Source organism: Nomascus leucogenys, chromosome X, assembly GCF_006542625.1.
Source record: "Nomascus leucogenys isolate Asia chromosome X, Asia_NLE_v1, whole genome shotgun sequence".
Lineage (NCBI taxonomy): Eukaryota > Metazoa > Chordata > Mammalia > Primates > Hylobatidae > Nomascus > Nomascus leucogenys.
In genome coordinates, this window is record NC_044406.1 from 71,591,400 (window position 1) to 71,617,320 (window position 25,921).

Below are 25,921 nucleotides of genomic sequence, written 5' to 3' on the forward strand. Positions count from 1 at the left end.
ATAGACAATACAGGTTAGTCCAAGACTTGAGCTGAATTAATGAAGTTGTGATGTCCATTCACCCTGTAGTTCCCAATCCGTACACCATACTATCTAAAAGCCCACCAAACACTACTCACTTTACTGTTCTAGACCTTAAAGATGCCTTTTTCACTATTCTCATTGACCCAGCTTCCAAACCCCTTTTTGCATTCATCTGGACTGATCCAGACTCACAAACTTCTATGCAGTTAACCTGGACAATCCTACCACAGGGGTTTCAAGATAGCCCCCATCTATTCCATCAAGCTTTGGCATAAGAACTTCAAAAATTATCACTTCACCCTAGTACTGTTCTTCAGTATGTGGATAACCAATTTGTATAGCACTCACAGTAACCCTACTCAAACATTTATCCAGCCTCAAGTACCGGGTATCTAAAGACAAAGCCCAAATCACCTCATCAAAAGTCACTTATCTGAGCCTTTTAGTCTCCCCAACATCCAAAGAAATTCCATCTGAATGGAAGCAAGTAATTGCTTCCCTCCCCATGCTTACCACTAAGTGGGATTTGTGGTCTTTTCTAGGGCTCACAGGGTATTTCAGGCTATGGAGTCCTAACTTTGGGATTATAGCAAAACCATTATATGCAGCATCAGAGGGGAACCTCAATGAGCCTTTAGATATTTCACAGGATATAATTTGCTCCTTTGAACAATTAAAAAAGGCCCTTCTACAGGCCCCAGCTTTGGCCATAACTAACCCTAATGCAAATTTTACCCTATATGTTCATAATGCTGAAGGCTTAGCCCTAGGCCTCCTAGGTCAGCATGCAGGAGACCAACTCCTTCCCATCACTTATTTCTCAAAGCAACTTGATTCAGTTTCCCAAGGTTGGCCCTCTTGCTTTTGGGTTTTAGAAATGGCTGCACTACTCTTACCCGAAACCCAAAAGCTAACTTCCATCAGCCAATTACCATCACAGGGAGTTTCTTATATAAAGGCCTTATATTGTAAAACATACAGTTGTCTTTTATCTCAATTTCCTGACATACAGCTACCAAAATTAATAAGAGTAAATTTTTATCCTAATGAGATGACAGGTGGCTGGGGGTTGCTATTTAATAGATAGCCTCAAAATGAGGACTGTTGGCTAGAGCAACCAACCATGTAATTAGAGTGTTGAAACTTTTACTCCCACACCCAATATCCACAAGGAGAAGAGGGGCTAAATATTGAGTTGATAAGCCCAGGGCTAATAAGTTAATCAATCATCCCTACATAATAGTATTTTCACAAAACCCAAAAGGACTGAGTTCTGAGGGCTTCAAGATAGCTGAACATGTGGAGAGTCGCACACCCAGGGAGGGCATGGAATGTATATATACCTCTTCTCCCCTACCTCACCACATGCATCTCTTCTATATAGCTGTTCATTTGTGTCCTTCATGATAGAATAAATGTAAGTAAAGCATTTCTCTGAGTTGTGTGAGCCACTCAAGTAAATTAATAAATCCCAAAGAGGGAGGCCTGAAAACCTTAATTTACAGCTGCTGGTCAGAGAAACAGGTCACTATCAGTGCTTGTGACTGGCATACATAGTGTGGGATCAGTCCTTTGGGACTGAGCCGTCAGGCAGTGGAATCTGAAACTGATAGTGTCAGAATCGAATCAAATTGAATTGAATTGAATTGGATTGAGTTGAATTGAATTAGAGGACACCCAGCTGGTGTCCACGGTAGAATCATCTGTAGAATAGTTTGGTGTGTGTGGGAAAACCTCACACATATCAGGGGTGATGGAAGCCTTCTGTTGTGGTAAGTACAAAATAGGAAAAATACACTCTTGTTTGCTTTTTTTTTCATATCACCAGAGGCCTTAGTTCTATTTACAAAGGAGAATCTTTGTAATGGTCTAATCACTTATTAAAGGCCCCACGTCTTAATACTGTCACATTGGCAACACTTGAATTTTGGAGCAAACACATTTAAACCAGAGCACTAGATGTCTGATCAGGGATTAATATCAAAAATATATAAATAACTTATACTACTCAATGGTAAAATAATCAAATAACCTGATTTTAAAATTAGCAAAGGACAAAATAGACTTTTTAAAAAAAGAAGACATGCAAATAGGCAACAGGTATATAAAAATGCTCAACATCACTAATTATTCAAAAAAATAAAAATCAAGACCACAATAGGATATTATCTCACACTTCCTAGGATGGCTATTATCAAAAAGTCAAAAGTTAAGTGTTGATAAACGTATTGAGAAAAGATAACCCATATACATTGTTGATATACAATACAAATTGGTATAGCCACTATAAAAGAGTATAGTTTCCTCAAAAAATTGAAAAGTAAAACCACCATATTATCCAGAAGTCCCACTGCTGGGTATATATCCAAAGCAAATAAAATCAGGACTTTGTAAATATATATGTACTATCATATTATTACAGGATTATTTACAATAGCCAAGATATGAAAACAATTTAATTGTTCATCAACAAATAAATTGATAAGAATATATCAGACAAACACACACACACACACACACACGGGGGACTTCAAAAAATTTATGAAAATGGATATTATGAAAAAATCTCTTCATAAATTAATATTTTTACACCAAAATAAACTCATAGTAATTCATGTTTGAATAGGATATAATTTGAGGCAATAAGAAGAATAAAACATCAGTTTCAAAAGCATCTCTATCAAAGTAACATGAATTCTGCTGACATTGAAAATAAAAAATCAAATTTATGAAAAAGTGGGGGTGGAATAATGGTAAAAATAATTGTTGCCTCATGAAAAGTTAATGGGGAAAATGTCCAAAAGAAATGAGCAGTTTCTAAAAGGATAATTCATTTTATTAAGAGAAGGGATAATGTTGAAAATGAGGCTTGCAGCATCAGATTATCCACACCAGTTTGAGGAAATAAAATCATTTTGTTCATGCCCTAATTAGAGGAGACTGATGATTAATAGCAGAAATGATAGTCAATACCATAGACACCTCGGTTATTTCAGATTACAAAATGCTGACTGAAAAGGTAAAGTTGAGAAAATTTTCCACTTGATAGACACTGAAACCATTGAGTCCAGGTTAGCTGCAGACAAGAGCAGAGATTTCAAGATAAATTTTAGAAAAGATTAATATCTTGAATGTTTTTTTGAAAAATTGTAACAGGTGATAAAATATAGCTTTCCCAGTGTGATCCTGCAAATGGATCCCAATCAAAATAATGGCTACCAAAAAGCAGAAGTGGTTTAGTCAAAGCAAGAGCAGACAGTAAAGAGCAAGTCATGGCAACAGTGTTTTGGGATGCTCAAGAAATTTTGCTCTTGTTGACATTCTTAAGGGCTAAAAAACAAGCAACATCTGCTTATTATGAAAATGTCTTGGGAAAGTTAGTCAACACTTCAGCCAAAATATACACAGGAAAGTTTTACCAGAGAGCCATCCACCAGTATGAAAATGTTCCTGCTAATTCCTCTCATCAAATGAGCAAATTTGTGAGCATTTTCATGGAAAATTATTAGGCATCCACCTTAAAATCTTGATTTGGTTCATTTTGGCTTCTTTTTGTTTTCTAATTTAAAAATATATTTAAAGGGGTCCCATTTATGTTTAGTTAATAATGTAAAAGAGGCTGCATTGACATAGATCAATTCCCAGGACCCTCACTTAGATCAACTTCCAGGACCCTCAGTACTTTAGGGATGGACCAAATGACTAGTATCATCACCTACAATGGTGTGTTGAAATTGATGGCCTTTTTAAAAATTTTTTGAGATTAGAAATTAAAAAGAAGTCAAAAGGAGCAAAATCAGAATTCTGAGGTAGATGTCTAATAATTTCCCATCAAAATATTCAAAAAATTCATTGTTTAATAAGAGAAATGAGCAGAAATATGGCCTTTTCAAACTGATAGAGCTTATGTTAAGAAATAAATTTTTATTTGTATTTTTAATTTTGTTTTTCAATATCTTTTGAAGTCATCTTACATGTTTGTGTGTGTAAACAAACACACACACAATAGAATATTGTTTACCTTTAAAACTGAAAACTGTCTTGCCATTTACAAATAAATGGATGAACCTAAAAGACATTTTACCAATTTAAATAAGTCAGACCTAGGAAGACAAATGCTTCCTGATCTCAATATATCTGGAATCTATAAAAATGAACTAAGAAAAATAAAGCAGAAAGAAAGTGACCGTGGTTAGAAGAGGAAATGGGGAAATATTGGTCAAAAAGTACAAATTTGGAGTTATAAGATAAAAAATTCTAGAGACCTAATGTACAGCATGGTAAATATAGCTAATAATAATACACTGTCAACTTGAAAGGTGACAAGGAAAAATATTTAATTATTCTCACCACAGAAAAGGTAACTACACAAGGAGATGCATTTGATTTATATTGATTTTGCGAATCGTTTTATAATTTATACATATAACAAAGCATCACATTGTGTACCTTGAACTCATGTGATTTTTATTTTTCAATATAATTTAGTAAAACTGGAAAAATAAGATTAAAATTATGTTAAGTATCATTTCCAACCACAATAAAATGCAACTAGAAATTAATAGCAGATGGAAAACTGAAAAATTCACAAAGAAGTAGAAATTAATTAACAAATTCCTGAATAAGAAATGGTTCAAAGGTATCAAAAGCATAATCAGAAAATATTTTGAAAAAATGAAAATAAGAATGAAACATACTAAAACTAATGAGGGCATACTAAATGAAACATACTAAAAGTGCAAAAGCAGTCCTAAGAAGAAAGTTTATACCTAACATTAAAAAAATGAGGGACTCAAATAAATGACCTAACATCATACCTCAAGAAAACAGAACAAGAAGTTTAACTTTTCCACAAGGGAGGAAATAATAAACATTAGAACAAGGATACATAAAATTGAGACTAGAAAAACAAAAATTTCTACAATACTAAGAATTGGTTTTCTGAAAACATCAATAAAATTAAAATATTCACTACACTAAGAAAAAAAAAAGACTCAAATACATGAAATAAAAAAGGTGCATTGTAACTGATTTCATAGAAATCAGGAAAATTATAAGAGACTCTCATGAACAATTTCATACCAACAAATTATATAACCTAAAAGAAATAGGTAAATTCTTACAAAAATAAAATCTATCAAGACATAATCATAAAGAAGGTAAATCCAGAGAGAGCACTAACTAGTATGAAGGTCGAATCACTAAGAAAAATCCTCCCAGCGAAACAATAGCCCAGGACCACAAGGCTTTCCTGGTAAATTTTACCAAATTTATAAAGAAGAATGAACACCATTTCTTCATAAATTGTTCCTCCCCCAAAATGAAGATTCTCATAACGTTTATACTTACAAAGTTTATACATATAGAGTCATTTTATGAGAGCTGCATTACCCTGATATCAAAACTAGGTAAAGAAACTAATATAATGAGACCTATAGGCTGATATCCCTGATAAACATGGATGCAAAAATCTGCAACAATATATTAGGAAACAAAATTTTAAAAGCACATTAAAATGATCAAACACCATGATGAAGTAATATTTATCCCTGTGATTCAAGATTTATGAAGAAATGGTGCAATCTCTGTCAAAAACTTCAATGGCATTTTATACAAAAGAAGTAAATAAATCCTAAAATTTGTATGAAAACACAAAGGACCGCCAATAACCAAACCAACCCTGTGAAGAACAAAGTTACATTCTTTACACTTCCTGATTTCAAAATGTATCACAAAGCTACAGTAGTTAAAGGAGTATGGTACTGGCATAATGACAGACACCTAAACTGATAGAACAGAATAGAGAGTTTAGGAATAAGCCCACATGTATTACGTCAACAGTTCTTTGTCAAGGACACCAAGAATACAAAATGGGGAAAAATAGTTTCTTCATCAAATGGTACTTAGAAGACTGGAAATGCACATGCAAAAGAATAAAATTTGACCCTTATCTTCCAAAATACACAACATCAGCTAAAGATCTGAAACTGTAAAATCCTAGGAAAAAAAAAAGCTTAAGAAAAGGCTTTATGACATTGGATTTGGCAATGATTTTTTAAAATTTTATTTTTTTGAGATTGAGTCTCACTCTGTCACCAGGCTGGAGTGCAGTGGCATGATCTCGGCTCACTGCAACCTCCACCTCCCCAGTTCAAGCGGTTTTCTGCCTCAGCCTCCCAAGTAACTGGGACCACAGGCACATGCCACCAAACCCAGCTAATTTTTGTATTTTTAGTAGAGATGGGCCTTCACCATATTGGCCAGGCTGGTCTTGATCTCCTGACCTCATGATCCACCCGCCTTGGCCTCGCAAAGTGCTGAGATTACAGCGTGAGCCACCGTGCCCTGCTGGCAATGATTTTTTTATTTTGACCCCAAAACAAATGCAACAAAAGCAAATATAGAAAAATGGGTCTCAAACTAAAGACTTTCTGCACAGCAAAATATATAATTAACAACAAAAAGGCAATATACAAATTAGACTAAAGTATTGACATATCATATATCTGATTAGAGGTTAATATCACAAATGTAGAATAAACTCCTACACCTCAATATCAAAACAAATTTTATAAAAACAAATATCATGATTAAAAAACAGGCAAATAACGGCTGGGCGCGGTGGCTCACACCTGTAATCCCAACACTTTGGGAGGCCGAGATGGGCGGATCACAAGGTCAGGAGTTCGAGACCAGCCTGGCCAATATAGTGAAACCCCATCTCTGCTAAAAAATACAAAAAATAAGCCAGGCGTGGTGGCGTGCGCCCATAATCCCAGATGCTCAGGAGGCTGAGGCAGGAGAATCGCTTGAACCCAGGAGGCGGAGGTTGCAGTGAGCGAGATTGTGCCATTGCACTCCAGCCCAGGCAATAGTGTGAGACTGTCTAAAAAAACAAACAAACAAAAACAGGCAAATAACTTAAACATTTCTGCAATAAATACATTAAAATGGGCAACAGGTATATAAAAAGATGCCCAATATCTCTAATTATCAAGGAAATGCAAATAAAAACCACAATGAGATAATACCTCACATCTGTATATATTCATTCCTGTAAATATATAGGTTAAATGGTGTAAATATATACACAAAATTGGATGTAAAATGGTGCAATTGCTACAGAAAATAGTATGGATATTTCTCAAAAAATAGATTGAAAATAAAACTACCATATGATACAGCAATCCACACATTGTATATTTACTCTAAATAAATACAATACAAATATTGAAGATACACTAGCACTTCCATGTTCATTGCAGCATTACTCACAAAAGCCAAGTGGTAGAAACCATCTAAGTGTCCATCAATGAAAAGAAAGATGTGGTATACACATCTAATGTAATATTATTTAGCAAAATTGAAAGAAATCTTATCATATGCTATAACATGAATGAACATTAACAGCATTAGTCAAAGTAAAATAAGCCAGTTACAGAAGACAAATACTGCATGATTCCACTTATATAAAATATCTGAAATTGCCCAACTCATAAAAGCAGATAATGAGACACTGACAGTAGGAAAAATGTGGAGCTGCTAGTCAATGGATGTGAAACTTCAACTACGCAAGATGAATAAGGTCAAGAGTATTATACAATATTCTAGCTATAATTAACAATACTTCATTTTACACTTAAAAAATGAAGTGTATAGGTTACATGTTACATGTTCTTACCACAGTAAAAATCAAGCAAACCAAAAAACCTTTAAAAATTCCATAAAAATAACTATAAAAATAAATAAATGAATTAAGCAAATACTTCAGTAAAATAGCATACAAAAATTACCTGCATTTCTATATACCAACAATAAAAACTCTGAAAAGAAAAATAAGAAATCTTAATGCATAAAGGATCAAGGACTTAAATGACAGACTTGAAATTATAAAAATTCTAGAAGAAAACTTAGAAAAAATCCTTCTGGACACTGACCTAGGCTAATAATATATAAGGAAGACCCCAAAAACAAATGTAACAAAATAAAAAATAGACAAATGCGACATAATTAAACTAAATTTTTTCTACACAGCGAAATAATCAACAGGGTAAACAGACAACCTACCAAATGGAAGAAAATATTTGCAAATTATGCCTCTGACAAAGGACTAATACCAAGAATCGACAAAAAGTCAACCAACTAAACAGAAAAAAAAATCCCATTAAAAACCGAGCAGAGGACATGAACAGACATTTCTCAAAGAAGAAATATTAGTGACCAACCAACACATAAAAAATACTCAATGTTACTAATCATCAGGGAAATGCAAAATAAAACTACAATGAGATATCACCTTACACCAGTTGAAAGGGTTATTTGAAAGTCAAGAAAAAGAACAGTGATTGGCATGAATGAGGAGAAAACAGAATGCTTATACAGTTTGTGGGAATGTAAATTAGTTCAACTTCTAAGGAAGGCAGTAGGGAGATTTCTCAAAGAACTAAAAATAGAACTATCATTTGATCCAACAATCCCATTATAGAGTATCTGCCAAAAGAAAAATAAATCACTATATAAAAAAAGACACCTGCTCATCACAGCAATATTCTCATTAGTGAAATCATGAAACCAACCTGAGTATTCATCAATGGTTGCCTGGATAAAGAAAAAGATATATACATCATGGAATACTACTTAGCCTTAAAGAACAGCATCATATTTTTTTGCAGAAACATGGATGGAGCTGGAAGCCATTATCTTAATTAAACTAACTCAGAAACAGAAAATCAAATACATGTTTTCAATTACAAGTGGGAACTAAATAATGGGTACATATAGACATAAAGATGAAAAAAAGTTGATAGTTGGGATTCCAAATGTGAAGAAATTGGGAGCAGGGTGAAGGTTGAAAAATTACCTGTTGGATACAATGTTTACTATTTGAGTAATGGTTATACCAGAAACCCAATCTTCACCAATATGCAATATACCCATAAAACCAACATGCACATGTACCCTTTAATCTAAAAGAAAATTAAAAATTTAAAAAGAAATTAATAAATCAATATTATTGGCAATAGTATCAAAATAAACAAAATATTTAGTAATAAATAATCAAAGAGGCAAAAATTTAAACACTGAAAACTATAAAATATAGCTGAAAAAATTTAAGACAACACAAAGTATCTCTTCTTGAATTGGAAGATTTAATATTCTTAACATGCCAAAGTTACTCAAAACAATCTGCAGATCCAATGCAATCCCTAACAAAATCCCAGTGACACTTTTTGCAAGAAATAGAAAAAAACCTATGTTAACATTTATTTGAAATATCAATAGATCTCTAATAGCAAAATCATTATTTTATAAGTTGAACAAATATCGGTTTCTTATAATTCTTAATTTCAAAAGTTAATGAAAAGCCAAGATATTCAAAGCAATGTCATTTTGGCATAAAGATAGACCTATGGACCATTTGAATAAAGTAGAGAGCCTGAAATTAAGCTTCACATATATGGTCAAATGTTTTTTGACAAGAGTGTAAATGCCATTTAATAGAGAAAGGACTGTCTTTTAAAAACATGTTTTTTGGTCACAATATATTCACATGCAAAAGAAGGAAGTTGGGCCCTTTATCCCACATAGTAAACAAAAAATAATTTAAAATAGATAAAAGTCCTAAAAACAAAAGCTAAAATTAAAAACTCTTAGAAGAAAAGATATGGGGAAAAACTTCATAGTGAGTCATTCGTAATCCCAAAAGAACCAAAAGAAACAATCTCGAATGCCAAAATCCTTAATGTTAAAATCCTGAAAGATCAAATCCCAAAAATATTATTCTGGAAAAATAATGTTCGAAAATCTGCAAAATATATTTATTTACATTATTAAATATATATTTATTTGAGAAACATAAAAACATGAGAGAAAACTTCATAGGACATATTACACAATAAAATAGGTAATAAAAACATACATATTTTTGTAAGGATAAACACTTAAGTAGACTGAGGAGAGTTGCATGGGTATAAAATTTATGAGCAGATAAAGCATGTTTATATAGAAATATGTCAAAAAGCAGAAAATATAAATGAATATTGCCAAGTTTGGTAATCATGTACACTCAGGTTTATAACTTTGGTTATCTGAAATGTGATAGACAACCTGTCTTTTGAAAGAATGATCAAAATCCGTAATGCTCATCGCAACTTATGCATTCAACCAAAGAAACAAGATTTCTAGAAATTTTATTATTCAAAAATGTAGATGTACAAATAGGTCATAGATGTGCAGGTTTTTTACATGGGTAAATTGTGGGAGGTTAAGGTTTGAAATATGAAAAATCCTATCACCCAGATAGTGAAAATAGTACCCAATAGTTACTTTTTCAAACATTTCCCCACCTGCCTATGTCCCCCATTTAGTAGTCCCAAGTGTCTACTGTATTCATCTTTATGTCCATGAGTACACAGTATTTAATTCCCACTTATAAGTGAAAACATGCAATATTTGCTTTCTGTTTCCACATTAATTCACTTAGAATAATAATGCCATCCAGCTGCATTCATGTTGATGCAAAGGGTATCATCTCTTTTTTTAAAGGGGCTTTGTAGTATTTCATGGTGAATATATACTGCATTTTCTTTATCCAATCCACCATTGAAGGGTACTTACGTTGGTTCCATGTCTTTGTTATTATGAATAGTCCTGTGATGAATATACAAGTGCATGTGTCTTTTTGGTAGAAGAATTTATTTTTCTTTGGGTGTATATCTAGTAATGAGATTGCTTTTTCAAATGGTAGTTCTATTTTAAGTTCTGTGAGAAATCTCCAAACTGCTTTCCATAGTGACTGAACTAATTTATATCCCCACCAACATTTTATAAGAGGTCCCTTTTCTCTGCAGCCTTACCAACATCTGTTGTTTTTTGAATTTTTAACAAGTCATTCTGATTGTTGTGAGATGGCATCTCATTGTACTTTTGATTTGCATTTCTCTGTTCATTAGTGATGCTGAGCATTTTTTTCATGACTTTTGGCTGCTTGTGTGTCTTCTTTTGAGAAGTGTCTGGTCATGTTTTTTGCCCACTTTTTAATGCAGTTATTTGTTTTATGCTTGTTAAATTAAGTTCCTTATAGATTCTGGCTATTAGATCTTTATTGCATGCATAGTTTGCAAATATTTTCTCCCATTCTGGAGATTGTCTGTATACTCTGTTAGTTTTTTTTTGCTGGGCAGAGCTCTTTAGTTTAATTAGGTCCCAGATGAAAATTTCTCTTTTTCTTGCAATTGCTTTTGGAAACTCAGTCATAAGTTTTTGTTTGTTTGTTTGTTTGTTTTCTTGAAGGCCAGTGTGGGAAATGGTGTTTCCCACGTTTTCTTCTAGGATTTCTATAGTTTGAGTTTCTATACACTTAAATATTTAATCCATCTTGAGTTAATTTTTGTATATAGTGAAAGGTAGGAGTCCAGCTTTTTCTTCTGCATAGGACTAGCCAGCTATCACAATACCATTTATTAAACAAGGAGTCTTTCCCCCATTGCTTATTTTTGTTGAATTTGTTGAAGGTCAGATGGTGATAGGTGTGAAGCTTTAGTTCTGTGTTCTCTATTTTGCTCCATTGGTCTATGTGTTTGATTTTTGTACCAGTACCATGCTATTATGATTACCTTAGCCTTATGTTACTGTTCAAAGATAGGTAATGTGATGCCTCTGGCTTTGTTCTTTTTGCTTAGGGTTGCATTGGTTATTTGGGCTCTTTTTGGTTTCACATAAATTTTAGAATTTTTTATATATTTCTGTGAAAAATGATATTGGTAGTTTGATAGTCTCCATGTGGGTTCAAGCTCTGCCTGTGCAAGTTTCCAGGGTGGATCTCCCTGCTATTTCAAAGTTCTATGAGAATTGTGAGAAATCCCATATCTAGAATCACAGAGGTCTGTGGTGGGAGTGTGGTATTGTGGGGTTCTTTCACTCACACCTTTCTTTGGTCTGGTTTGGAGCAGGAGGCCACTTTGGTGCTTGGTGGCTAAGCAGACTTCCCAGATTCCTTCCCCTTCAATCACAGTATCTGTGTCATTTTTCTACCTCACCTAATTATTTTTGAACCAGTCAGTAACTTTGCTGGCTTCTTCAGGCCAGTGTAGCTTTGAGTAATTAAAAGCCCCTGAAATTTAATCAGCTCAAAAGAATGCCAGTGCTGACAAAAGATGATTTTTAAACTGAAGTTTGCAGTGTTGCAGATTTTGTAGCAAATTTACTAAACACAATTTTTTACGAAATGCAGATAAAGACAATGCCAATGTAATAGTTCTGCCTAACATGATGCAACTATCCTGGGTGTAACTGAAGACACACTCATTTCTCCACAGAATTTAGAATTTTAGAATTTCAATGTTTGGAATTTTAATCTTTCAGGATTGTGATTTTTAGGATTTAAGACATTAGTAATTGTAGAATTTTAGGATTTAGAATTTAGAGACTTTGATCTTTCAGAATTTCACCATTTGGGATTATGTTCTTCAGAATTTTGTCTTTTAAGACTGTGAATCACACACCTTAATGACATTAGATTTGGCAAGAATATATTAAAAACTCCTACAACTCAACAACCAAAACAAAGCATCTTCAATAAACATTGGGCAAAGGAATTGACTAAACATTTTCCCAAAATATACATAAATGACCAATAAGCACATAAAAATGTTGAAAACATTACTAATTATTAGAGAAATGCAAATCAAAACTACAATGAGATACCACCTCACACTCTTTAGGATAGCTATTATTTTTGAAAATCAGAAAATAACAGTGTTGGCCAGGATGTGGAGAAATTATAGCTCTTGGACACTGTTCATGGAAATGTAAAATGTGCAGCTGCTATGAAATACAGTATTGTAGTTCATCAAATAATTAAAAGTGGAAATACAAAATGTTCCAGTACATCTGTGTATATACCCCAAAGTATTACAATCATGAACCTAAAGAGATATTTGTACATCAATATTTTTTAGAAACACTACTCATAGTAGCCAAAAGGTGGAAGCAACCCAAATATCCATTGGCAGATGAAAGGATAAACAAAATGTGGTATATATATATATATATATATATATATATATATATATATAAAATGAAATATTATTCAGCTTTAAAAATTAAGGGAATTCTGACACATACTACAGCGTGGATGAACTTCAAGAAAATTGTGCTAGGCAAAATAAGCCAGTAACAAAAGACACATATTCTATGATTTCACTTAGTGAGTTACTTAGAGTAGCGAAATTCAGGGATACAGAAAGTAGAATGCTCATTGGGCTACAGAGAAATAGGTATAGAGAGTTATTGCTTAATGGGTACAGAATTTCAGTGCTAAAAAAGGGAGAATGTTATAAAGATAGCAGTAATGGTTGTACAACAATGTACACTTAAAAATGGTTAAGATGGTAAATTTTAAGTTATGTGTATTTTACCAGAATTAAAACTAATAAAAATGCATGTAGGTGAGTAAAGAATGTATAAGATATAACAACTAGAGAGTTAAATTTTTAAAACATGTATATTAAAACATTAAACACTCTCTTACTGTCTGTGGTATGTGTATAGAGAAACTTTTAAACTGACAAAACTAGTATTTATTTAGAACTTTGTAATAAAATATTAAATAATTTATATTTTTAATATCATAAGTTTAAACAGTCATAATACAAAGCAAGCATCTTCTTTACATACAGTTGAAGCATACAATTTGGCAAGCATCTTGCTGAATGGTAACACTTCTTTCTAAGTTTGGATCAGTTTCCAGAATTTTATTCGTATATTTTTAATACTGTTAAAGTTTCTAAGTATTATTTTAATGTGGAACCTTTTTCTAATTTCACTTCCTCTGGGGAATCTTTTCTCAGCACAATCACTTCCTGCAATTATGTCAATAATTTAACCTTCATTAAGTTCTTCTGACTGCATATCTATAGTATTAACATTCAAACCATCAGCTATTTCTTCTATAAATGTATTTATATTCTACTCAAATTTTTACTTTTAACATTATCACTTTTCTGTACTTCCATTTTTGTTGCTTAAATTCCTCTTCATCCATTTTGGCACAATGTCACATGGATTAGTCACTTTGAGACAAAGAGGCAACCTAACTGCACACTTTCTGTGTATATGTGTACAATCTGAATAGCAGACATGAAGTGAACAATTACAAAGAGAGCTTGAAAATGTGTTGTGATTGGCCACTAATGATGATGTGCATCTGTTGTTCACATAGTGATTTGGAAACTAAAGAACTAGCAGTGATGTTTGTACTTTACGCAATTATTCTCAGTAAAAATACAATAGTGAATCATGTTATTGAGATTATTTAACTAAATTATGGTAACTTAAATTTATGTATATCAGAAGCATGGAAAGTGAGAATTAACCATTGATATGGTTTGAATTTGTGGCTCCCCCCAAATTTCATGTTAACTTATAATCTTTAATATTGGACCTCCCTTGGTGGGAGATGATTGGATCATGGGGGCAGACTTCCCCCCTGCTGTTCTCATAATAGTGAGTTCTCACAAGATCTGTTTGTTCACAAGTATGTAGCACCTCACCTTTCTCTCTTTTTCTTCTGCTGGGGCCATGTAAGACATTTTTCCTCCCTCTTCACCTTCCACCATGATTGTAAGTTTCCTGAGGCTTCCCCAGGCATGCTCCTGCACAGCCTATGAAACTGTCAGCCTATTAAAGTCTTTTCTTTATAAAGTATGCAGTCTCAGGTAGTTCTTTATAGAAATGTGAGAACGGGCTAATATAGAAATATGAGAATGGACTAACTGGTACCAGGAGTGGGGCCTTGCTATAAAGATAATTGAAAATGTGGAAGTGGCTTTGGAACTGGGTGACAGGCAGAGGTTGAAAAAGTGTGGAGGGCTCAGAAGAAGACAGAAAGATAAGGGAAAGTTTGGAATTTCCTAGAGACTTGTTAAATTTTTTTGTGACCAAAATACTTATAGTGGTATGGACAATGAAGTCCAGGCTTAGGTGCTCTCAGATAGAGATAAGGAACTTGTTGGGAACTAGAGAAAAGGTGAGTTTTGTTACACTTAGCAAAGAGATTAGAGGCATTGTGACCCTGCTCTAGGGATTTGTGGAATTTTGAACTTGAGAAAGATGATTCAGGGTATCTGGCAGTAGAAATTTCTAAGCCGCAAAACATTCAGAATATGGTGTGGCTGCTTCTAACAGTATGAGCTTATATTTGTGAGCAAAGAGATGTTCTGAAACTGGTAATTATATTTAAAAGGGAAGCAGAGATTGTGAAAGTTGAGAAAATTTGCAGCCCAGTCATGTGGGGGAAAAAAGCCCATTTTCAGGGAAGAATTCAAGCAAGTTGCAGAAATTTGCAAAAGTAAAGTGGAGCCAAATGTTAATAGCCAAGACAATGGAGAAAATGTCTCAAAGGCACTTCAGAGACCATTATGGCAGCACTCGCCTCACATGCCTGGAGGCCTAGGAAAAAATAATGATTTCCTGGGCAGGACCCAAGGCCCTGCTGCTGTGTGCAACCTCGGGACACTGCTCCCTGCATCCCAGCTGCTCCAGCTTCAGCTGTGGCTAAAAGGGGGCAAGGTACTGCTTGGGCCATTGCTTCAGAGGGTGCAAACTGTAAGCCTTGGTGGCTTCCACCTGATGTTAAGCCTGTGGGTGCACAAAGGGCAAGAGTTGAGGCTTGGCAGCTTCCACCTATATTTCAGAGTATGTATAGAAATGCCTGGATGTCCAGGAAAAAGTCTGCTGCAGAGGCAGAGCCCTCATGGAGAACCTCTACTAGAGCAGTGTGGAGAAGAAATGTGGGGTTGGAGCCCCCACACATATTCCCCACTGAGTCACTGCCTAGTGGGGCTGTGAGAAGAGGACCACTGTCCTCCAGACCCCAGACTGGCAGGTACATTGACAGCTTGAACTGTGCACCTGGAAAAACTGCAGGCACTCAATGCCAGCCCATAAAAGCAGCTGAGGGGGCTGTACCTTGCAGAGACACATGTGTGGAGATGCCCAAGGCCTTGGGAACTCACCCCTTGTATTAGGGGGCCTGAGTGTTAAAGATGGAGTCAAAGGAGATTATTTTGAAGTTTTAAGATTTAATGACTGCACTGTTTGGTTTCAGACTTGCAGGAGGCCTGTAGCCCCCTTGTTTTGGCATATTTTTTTCCTTTTGGAGCAGCACTATTTAGCCAATGCCTGTATCCCCATTGTCTCTTGGAATTAACTACCTTGATTTTGATTTTATAGGTTCAGAGGCAGAAGGGACTTGCCTTGTCTCTGATGAGACTTTGGATTGTGGACTTTTGAGTTAATGCTTACATGAGTTAAGACTGTGGAGGATTGCTGGGAAGCCATGACTGTGTTTTGCAATTTGAGAAGGACATGAGATTTGAGAGAAGCCTGGGCAGAATGATATGGTTTGGATTTGTGTCACTGCCCAAATCTCTTGCCAAATTTTAATCCCCAATATTGGAAGAGGTGCTTGGTGGGAGGTCATTAGATCATGGTGGCAGAGTTTCCTCTTGCTGTTCTCATAACAGTGAGTTCTCAAGAGATCTGCTCATATAAAAGTGTGTAGCACCTCCTCCTATTCTCTTTTCCTCCTGTTCCAGCCACGGAAGATGTGCCTCCTTCCTCTTTGCCTTTGAACGTGATTGTAAGTTTCCTGAGGCCTACCCAGCCATGCTTGCTGTACAGCCTGCAGAATTGTGATCCAATCAAACCTCTTTTCTGTATACATTCCCCAGTCTCAGGTAGTTCTTTATAGCAATGTGATAATGGACTAATACTAATAATTGCTGTATTTGGAAACAATTTACTTAGGTTATGGTAGAAGCCTGAGATCTGATAGGTTGTGGAAGCCATGAGAGTGTACAAGATTTCTTAAGACGATGGAGTTGTTAACATTTAGTTCACAGCGTTTTCTGCTGGAATCTCAAATTAATACTGGAGACTGTAGAATTGAGACACTCTAATGAATGAATCACAAATACTAAGATAAGATGTAGTCTACCAAACTGAGGGAGGACCTAAACCCCCATAAAAGAATCAACATCTCCTGTAGAATTTTGCCATGCACACTGTCTTTAAGAAAGAGGAATACCAAGAAAGTTGGCACTCACCTGAAAATCTAAAAAGCAAGAAAATATATAGTAGCAGATTATTTAAATGGAGCCACACTCTGCCTCAGATAAATAGATTTCTGGGTAGACTATAATTAGTTCCAGATGAAAGGTCTCATGCAATTTATGTTCCCAGTGCAGCAAATTTTGCTGAGCTCCTTTTCTGACTCACTTGGTAAAATGTTCCTTGCCTGGGGCCTTAGCTGCTTCTTATTTTGAGCTGCTTGTCTCTACTATGACTATATCAGTAATATCCAAGCTATGACTCTTGTTGGTAACCATGTTCTTGGTAAACATATCATTAGTAATCTCTATCTGCCATATAGCCTTGTATTTACACACCCACCCACACACACGCATACACACTTTTCATTCAGTAATCTACTCAATCAATACTTCTAGAGACAGTATTATATGTCAAAAACAGTGGTACTGGCTGCCAGGGAAAAATTTTGAAAAAACACAGACTTAGTCACTCAGTCACTGCCAATATGCAGTTTACAATCTAGTGGCAGATGTAGGCATCAACAACATAACAGAAATTATGCATAATTAAAACTAACATTTGATCATTGCACATTGCATATATGTATCAAAACTTAACTCTGTATTCTATAAGTATGTACAATTATTACGTCAACTAAAAATAAAAGAAAAAAGCCATTTTAATTGATAAATATAGCTTGAGTAAAGCATCCCTTTGCCCTTTGCACAGAAAGACATGGGGAAAGCATCTGGCATAAAGACTTGGGATAGCTGCCTTAGAATTGTTCTAAAAAATCAACCCGAATTTTATTTGGCAATTTCTGTATGCTAGACACTGTACTGCCTGCTTTAACATGTTATTATTTTATTTACTACTTACAACTGTCCCAAGAAGTATTATTTTCTTTATTTCACAAATGAGGAAATAGAGCTTCAGTTCAGAATTCTTGTATTCTTGTCTGGTGATATAAAAGTTTTAAAATTCAAATTCAAGCTAGTCACAAAATACACATATTATGTAATTCCATTTATGTAAAATATCCAGAATAGAGATTAAATTGAAGAAGCTAAACGGCTGCCAAGCCATGTGTGTTGGAGGGAGAAGTAGAAGGGTAGAGGTAGCTGGAGAATAAAAGGTATCTGCTGATATATATATATATACATATACACATATATATACACACATATATATATACATATACACATATATATATGTATATACATATAGGTTTTTAGGGGAGATATATCTGTGAATATCCTAAAATTTGGTGAATTGTACATTATTAAGAAGTTCAGTTTTATGGTGTGTGGATTATATCTTAATAAAACTAAGAAAAAACTGACAAAAATACTTTCAAACACAGAGAAATGACACTATAAAAGTATAAAACAAAGGAACCTGATTTAAGCTGTGGAGGCAGAGAAACCATCCTAAGGAAGTAATGCTTAAGTGTAGAATGGGCAGGGGTTAATTAAATCAACAGTATGTACTAGGGGCTTACAATATATAGAAGCAAAATTGAGGGAGGAGCCCCAAGATGGCCGACTAGATGTAGCCAGGAGGAATATCCGGCACTGAAGGACAGGGACATTGGGAAGACAGGTGCACTCCCAGCAGATATTCAAAGGGAAAGAATTGAGAGTAAACAGAAGGAAGACACAGATGCTAGGCTGAAGTGAGAGGAATCTGGGAACTCTGCACAGGGCTACCATACACCAGGATGCATTCCTGGCCTCCAATGATTTCTGCGGAGGGGGTGAGTTGAAAGGCAAGGATCAACTCGCTTTTACCACAGATCTCTGGAATCCTGCCAGGAGGAGACCCCTGGAACACTATGGACACATGAATTGGCAAAGAAACCTGCTTAGAGAAGTGACAGGGGCAAAACTTCAGTTGAGGTAGAGCCCAGCGGTTTGGCATGAAAGCATCTGTAGTGGAACACAGCCTAAGACACCCATTCCTCTAGCCTACATTTGCTCCCAGAGGAGACTTTAGCTCTATGGGAACAGCCAGACCTGAACCCTGCAGGGATGTTTTGCCCATGAGAGGGGCTGGTCCAACCTGAGCACCCTTTGGTAGGCTGGCCTCTCCCAGGGCCCCAGCCTCACCATGTCTACTTACAGTGCAGCCCTTAGGTACCTCCTGCGAGCCAGCATCATAGCTCCTGTGCTGGTGGATGGCACCAGATCAACAGAGTGCTCCAGCAGAGCAATCTCCATGGACATGCAACAGCCCACCTGTGCCCTTCCCTCACTGCAGTTTCCCCTGTGCCAATTTGCCTACAGGCACTTGCCCACTGCCACCCTCCACATCACTTTGCCAATGCTTGTGAATGCAGACAGCCCTTAGTTTCCTTTCCCTGCCAGCACATGTGTGCACATGCGCTCTGCTATGCCACCACTGCCAGATGAGCCTACCTCACATCTGCTCACTCTGCTGCACTGCCATTTTCATCAGAGCATTAGCAGGCGTAGTGCTCACCAGCTCTGCCTGTGCCAGCACCATGCCTCTGAGCTACCATGCCACTGCTACCAGATGAATCTGCCTCACATCCACTCGCCCTGCTCCATCACATTGTCATCAGAGCATTAGCAGTCATGGAACTCACCAGCTCTGCCTCTGCCAGCAGCATGTCCCTGAGCTGATACAGTTGCCAGTGCGAAACTAGGCACGGAAAACAGCAAATACACCCTCAACCCTGAGCAGTCACTATCACCAGCGTGAATGTACACAGCATGAAGGGTGCAAACAGTCCTGCGCCCCTCAGCACCCTGCACTCATGCTAAAACAACCACCAGCATGAATGCTTGCACAGTTGTCAGAAAGGGACCCTTGCCCTTCCAGCCATGCTATCACTGCCATCACTGCCATAGTTGCAAATACCCCAAGATTATCATATAAGTTAAAGAACTGTTGTTTCTTTAAGTTAAGAACAACAAAAATCCAAAGAAGTCAACTTCAATGTTTGAAGGAACATCAGCCCACAAAGATGAGAAAGAACCTGTACAAGAACTATAACAACTCAAAAAGCCAGAGTATCTTCTTTCCTCCAAACCATCACACTAGTTCTCCAGCAGAAGTTCTTAGCTGAGCTGAGATGGCTGAAATGACAGAAATGAAGTTCTGGATATGGATAGGAATGAAGATCATCGAGATTCAGAAGAATGTAGAAACCCAGTCTAAAGAAGCTGAGAATCACAATAAAATGATACAGGAGCTGATGGACAAAATAGCCAGTATAGAAAAGAATGTAACCAAACTGATAGAGCTAAAAAACACTCTATGAGAATTTCACAATGCAATCACAAGAATGAACAGAAGAGGTCATGTGCAGTGGATCACGAGATCGAGACCATCCTGGCCAACCAATATGGTGAAACCCCGTCTCTACTAAAAATACAAAAATTAGCTGGGCCTAGTGGTCATGTCTGTAGTCCCAGCTACTCAGGAGGCTGAGGCAGGAGAATTGCTTGAACTTGGGAGGCAGAGGTTGCAGTGAGCCAAGATCACACCACTGCCCTCCAGCCCGGGCAACAGAGAGAGACTCCATATCAAAAAACAACAACAACAACAACAAAAGAATGAACAGAAGAATAGACCAAGGCAAAGAAAGAATCTCAGCACTTGGAGATTGGGTTTCTGAAAAGAGTAAAAATAAAAGAAGAAAAAGAAATGTACTAGGCTTTGGAGAAATATGGAATTATGTATAAGATTCTACAACTCACTGGTGTATCTGTAAAAGATGGGGAGAACGGAAGCACATTGGAAAACATATTTCAGAATAGCATTCAAGAGAACTTCCCCAACCTAGCTTAGAAAGCCCACATTCAAACTCAGGAAATGCAGGGAACTCCCACAAAATACTTCACAAAAAATTATTCCACAGACACATAATTATCAGATTCTCCAAGGTCAGATGAAAGAAAAAACTATTAAAGACGGCTAGAGAGAATGAACAGATCACATTCAAAGTGAAGCTCATTAGACTAACAGTGCATTTCGCAGTAGAAACCCTAAAAGTGAGAAGAGATTGAGGGTCTGTATTCAACATTCTTGAAGAAAATAAAGTTTAAGAATAGTATATATGGAAAAGCTAAGCTTTATAAGCAAAGGGGAAATAATTTACTTTTCAAACAAGCACATTCTGAGGAAATTTGTGATCACACCTGCCTTCAAGAGCTCCTGAAAGATGCACTTAATCTGGAAAGAAAAAAATCCATTACCAGCCACTACAAAAAATCACATAAGTACACAGACCAGTGATACTATAAAGCAACCACACACAAATGTCAGTATATTAAACAGTTAATAAAACAATGACAGGATCAAATCCTCACACATCAATGCTAAACTTGAATGTAAACAGGCTATGTGCCACAATTAAAAGGCACAGAGTGGCAAACTGGACAAAGAAGCAAGGCTTAATGGAATGCTGTCTTCAAGAGGCCTATCTCACATTTGGTGACACCCATAATCTCTGTATTAGTCAGTTTTCACACTTCTGATAAAGACGTACCTGAGACTGGAAAGGAAAGTAGGTTTAATGGACTTACAGTTCCACATGGCTGGGAAGACTTCACAATCATAGCAGAAGGTGAAAGGCATGTCTCACATGGCAGCAGACAAGAGAGAGAACTTGTGCAGGGAAACTCCCATTTTTAAAACTATCAGATGTTGTGAGACTTATTCACTATTGTGAGGAGAACAGCACAAGAAACACCTGCCCCATGATTTAATTAGCTCACACCCAGTGCCTCCCACAACGTGTGGGGATTGAAGATAAGATTTGGGTGGGGACAGAGCCAAACCATATCAAGCTCAAAATAAAGGGGTGGAGAAAAATCTAGCAATCTACCAAACACATGGAAAATGGAAAATAGTTGGAGGTGCAGTCTTAATTTCAGATAAAACAGATGTTAAACCAACAAATTGCTTTTAAAAGAAGGGTATTACATAATAGTAAAGGGTTCCATTCAACAAGAAGTTATACCTATCTTAAATATATATGCATGCAAGACAGGAGCATCTGGATTCATGAAACAAATTTTCACAGACGTTCAAAGAGACTTACACTCCAAGGCCGGGAACAGTGGTTGATGACTGTAATCTCAGAACTTTGAGGGGCTGAGGCAGGTGAATTGCTTTTGGTCAGGAGTTCAAGACCAGCCTGGCCAACATGGTGAAACCTCATCTCTACTAAATTACAAAAAGTAGCCGGGTGTGGTGGTGGGCACATGTAATCCCAGCTACTCAGGAGGCTGAAGCAGGAGAATCCCTTGAACCCAGGAGGCAGAGGTTGCAGTGAGTTGAGATTGTGCCACTGCACTCCAGCCTGGGCAACAGAGCACGACTCCATCTCAAAAAAAAAAAAAAAGAGAGAGAGAGGCCAGGTGCAATGGCCCACTCCTGTAATCCCAGCACTTTGGGAGGCCAAGCTGGGTGGATCATTTAAGGTCAGGAGTTTGGGACCAGCCTGGCCAACATAGTGAAACTCTGTATCTACTAAAAATACAAAAATTAGTAGTGACACATGCCTGTAATCCCAGCTTCTTGGGAGGCTGAGGCAGGAGAATCGTTTGAACCTGGTTGGTGGAGGTTGTGGTGAGCCGAGAAGACAACACTGCACTCCAGTCTGGATGAGAGAGCGAGACACTGTCTCAAAAGCAAAAAACAAACAAAAAAACAAAAAGAGAGAGAGACTTACCCTCCAACACAATGACAGTGGGAGACTTCAACACTCCACTAACCGTACTGACCATGTTAGACAGGTTATAGAATCAGCACCTTAATTCATCACTGGAATCAATGGATTGATAGACAGAATTCTCCTCTCCAAAACAACAGAATATACAGTCTTCTCATCTGCACATGATGCATACTCTAAAATTAAACATACAATTAGACATAACACATTTCTCAGCAAATGCAAAAGAACAAAAATTATACCAACAACTCTCTTGTGCCACAGTGCAATAAAAATATAATTTAAGACTAAGAAAATGCTCTGGAAATCTCAACTAAATACTAGCAAATAGAATCCAGCAGCATATCAAAAAGCTAATCCACCATAATCACATAGGCTTTGTCCCTGGATGCAATGTTGGTTCAATATATGCAAATCAACAAATGTGATTCATCACATAAACAGAACTAAAGGAAAAAGACACATGATCGTCTCAATAAATGCAGAAAGGTTTTCATTAAAATAAAAGATTCCTTCATTTTTAAAACTCTTAACGAATAGATATTGAAGGAACATACATCAAAATAAGAGCCATCTATGACATACCCACAGCCAATATCATACCGAATGCACAAAAGCTGAAAGCATTCATTTTGAAAACCGGCACAAGACAAGGATGCTCTCTCTCACCATTCAACATAATATTGGAAGTCCTGGCCAGAGCAATCAGACAAAAGGAAAATATAAAACACATTCAAATAGAAAGAGAAGAAGTAGAAGTAAAAATGTCCCTGTTTTCAAATGACTTGATTCTATATCTAGAAAAACTTATAGTCTTGGCCCAAAAGCTCCTCAAGCTGATAAACAACTTCAGCAAAATTTCAGAATATAAAATTAACATAGAAAAATTACTAGCGTTTCTGTAAGTTAACAATAGCTAAGTGGAGAGCCAAATCAGAAACAAAATCCCATTCACAATTGCCAGAAAAAGAATAAAATACTTAACGAACACAGCTAATCAGGGAGGTGAAAGATCTTTACAAGAAGAACTACAAAACATTGTTCAAGGAAATCACAGATGACCCAAACAAATAGAAACACATCCCATGCTCATGGATGGGTAGGATCAATATTGTAAAAATGACCATACTTCATAAAGCAATTTATAAATTCAATCCTAATCTTATCAAACTGCAAATTGCATTTTTCAAAGAACTAGAAAAACTTATTTTAAAATTTATATGGAACTAAAAAGGAGCCTGAATACCCAAGACAATCCTATGCAAAAAGAGAAAAGCAGATGGCATCATGCTTCTCAACTTCAAACTATACTACAGGGCTATAGTAACCAAAGCAGCTTGACTCTGATACACAAATTGACTCATAGATGAATGAAACAGAATACACAACCCAGAGATAAGGCTTCACACCTACAACCATCTGATCTTCACCAAAGCTGCAGAAACAAGCAATGGGTAAAGGACTCCTTATTCAATAAATGGTGCTGGGATAACTGGCTAGCCATATGCAGAAGATTGAAACAGGACCCCTTATTTACCCTATGTACAAAAATCAACTCAAGATGGATTATAGGCTTACATGTAAAACCGAAAATTATGAAAACCCTGGAAGACAACCTTGGCAATACCATTCTGCACATATAAACTGGAAAAAAATTCATGATGAAGATGCCAGAAGCAATTGGTACAAAAGCTAAAATAAACAAATGGGATCTAATTAAACTAAAGAGCTTCTACAGAACAAAAGAAACTATCAACAAAGAAAACAGACAACCTGCAGAATCAGAGAAAATATTTGCAAACTATGCATCTGACAAAGGTCTATTACTCAGCATCTATAAGGAACTTAAATTTACAAGAAAAATCAATCAACCCCATTAAAAATGGGAACAGTACATGAATAGACACTTTTTAAAAGAAGTCATACATGCAGCCAACAACATGTAAAAAAGCTCAACATCACTGATTATTAGAGAAGTGAAAACCTAAACCAAAATTAGATACCATCTCACACCAGTCAAAATGGCTATTATTAAGAAGTCAAAAAATGACAGATGCTGGCAAGGTTGCAGAGAAAGGGGAACACTTATGCACCGTTGATGGGAATGTAAATTAGTTCAAGCATTGTGGAAAGCAATGTGGCAATTCCATGAACTCCTACAAACAGATCTTCCATTCAACCCAGAAATCCATTACTGGATAAATATCCAAAGAAATATAAATCCATTCTATCATAAAGACACAAGTGCATGTACATTCAGTGCAGTACTATTCAAAATAGCAAAGAAATAAAATCAACCTAAATGCCCATCAGTGGAAGACTGGATAAAGAAAATGTGATACATATACAACATGGAATACTATGCAGCCATAAAAAATGAGATCATATATTTTGCAGGAACATGGATAGTGCTGGAAGCCATTACTCTTAGAAAACTAACACAGGAACAGAAAACTAAATACCACATATTCTCACGTATACATGGAAACTAAATAAGGAGAACACATGAATACAAAGAAGGAAACCACAGACACTGGAGCTGACCAGAAGGTAGATGGTAGGAGGACAGCAGCAGAAAACATAACTACTGAGTACTAGTCTTAGTACCCAATAGTCACTTGGGTGATGAAATAATCTGTGCATCAAAGTCCCATGACATGAGGTTTTCCTATATAACAGACCTACACATGTATCCCTTAACCCAAAATAACATTTTCTTTTAAAAGACTGAAAGAGAAAGAGAAAGATTAACCAAGAATTCTACATCCAGGAAAACTGTTCATCAGAAATGTAGGTAAAGGGAAGATATTCTCAGCTAAACAAAGGTTGAAAGTATTTGGTCTTCACAGGCCTGTATATGCATAGTAAATATATTATTGTTTATTATATTATATATATTGTATTTTGGAATTAAAGCTTTATAGCAATACTATGGAAAAATTGGACAATTGAGAAATAAATTTCTAACCTCATACTATTGTTAGAGCAGCTTTGAAAGGTTCTATGCATTGTTTTCCAGTCTTTGTTCATTTGCATATACATTTCACCTGGAGTAATAATAGCGTAAAGATACTTGTTACAATTTGTTTTATAGTATAT